The following is a 1,885-nucleotide window of genomic DNA, read 5'->3' as shown; positions in this document are numbered from 1 at the left end:
ATATCGCGCCATCGGCCCCTCTGGCCAACACCAGTAGGCAAGTAGGGTAAAGTGTCTTGCCCAAGGACACAACGACCAGGACAGAGAGCCCAGGGATCGAACCAGCGACCTTCCGGTTACAGATGCGATTCCCAACCCCCTGAGCCACGGTGCCATGTTACACAAAAGCCATATTAAACGCAGACTACTTTAGGCCCGGAAGTAGGATTCGTCACGTCATCACTTAACGACCGGATTGGAAAATGTAACGATGGTAAACTGTTAGGAAGTTTTGAAAAAGTAATAAATGGCCGTTATTTTATTAGGTTACACACGTGAAAAACTCCCCAAAAAACAACTTAGTCATAAACTTGGACACTTCTCTCTTATACAAGACCTTTTTAACCTTAACATGTTATAAAATATGACTAATCTAAAGGGACACTTTCACTTTCATTCTTAGTAGTGTACTGACCTGTTTGTTTGAACAATGGCGCCGCCAACTATTGTTAAACCGTCACCATTGATATTATTTCAACATTTGAAAGACCTTGAGTTAAAAAACATTTTGTGATGGAATCCAAATGTTCTTAGCACATCTGGTTGCAATTTCAAATGCACTGTTGACATTCATTTTTAAGTGTTCCTTCTTGATTGATTCCTCACTTGTTCTCTAGTTACAAAACACTTTTGAATACATTATTACAAATTGATATTTGTGTAATGACATTTTGCCATAAAGTATAATGCAACCAATGCAATTTAGAAACACCCTCGTTGCTTCAGTAAATCGTACACAACATTACATTTAAAGCATGTGTATTTCATAGTTTATAGTATTAATATAACTACTAATTAAATTTTTTAATGCAACCCAAGAAAATACTTACACCTGCTGATAAGTTCTTGTTGAAACTGTCATCCATATGACAGTGCTTATTTAACAATGTCTTCATTTACACAGAGGTGTTAATAAATCTGTACTTTGTGCGTATCCTGAGTGTACATATCAAAAGTATATTGGCTGTTGTCATTAATTGTGAGGATACATTACCTGCATTGATCTGTGTCAGTTGAAGAATGATAACAGAGTGGAAAAACACTATAGTCCATACACTGAGTTGAGATTTAGAGGATCGTCTGTCCTTGTGTTGAGGCATTGTGTGCTGCAAAAAAATTCAAATACAGTACAGTTGTAAGACATTTTCTTTCACACTGGAAATGAAATTATGGTGAGAAAAGTTGAGGATATCTTACTGTTGGCTCACTTTTCAATCAGCAAGTTCAAAGTCAAGTCCTTAAATCAAATAACCTGTCCTGCACCTGCTCGATCTGTCTTATCTACCTCGCAGTCTATTAAAATCTACTCTGTGCAAAAACAAACCACACCTGTTGTCTGATATAAAATGTTGTTCAGGGACAGACTTCAGGCATGTACACTGTGTTCTGAACTAGATACGTAGAGTGTCACATATGAGATAAGAATACATTACTCATTAATGATCAAGTTTACACTAAAGAGAAATCTTACTGTTGTGTTTTAAACCAAGTTAATAGTTGAACTAAAATCATAAATATAATTGTGTTTTTTTTCCCTTATTCCTTGTTTTTGGCTCCTTCTATAATGGGTTACATATAAATAAAAGGCTGTACTTTGACCCAGTTGCCAGGTAGCTGATTACCGCGATTATAAAGCACCTGTGAGGCAGTGATATGGGCTGAAAGTGAATTGTTGTGAGCAGGTGAGTAAGTGAGGGGAGCAGGTGAGTAAGTGAGGGGAGCAGGTGAGTAAGTGACGGAAGTGACAGACAAGGTAAGCGACTCATGTTGTAACTGACGTCAGACGCCGGAGATTTTGGCGGAAAATTAAAGCAAATGGTAGTTTAGATTTGAACAAATTCATTTA

This window comes from Haplochromis burtoni, unplaced genomic scaffold, assembly GCF_018398535.1.
Source record: "Haplochromis burtoni strain Fernald_Lab_line unplaced genomic scaffold, NCSU_Asbu1 Contig_2283, whole genome shotgun sequence".
Lineage (NCBI taxonomy): Eukaryota > Metazoa > Chordata > Actinopteri > Cichliformes > Cichlidae > Haplochromis > Haplochromis burtoni.
This window is presented reverse-complemented; position numbering follows the sequence as displayed.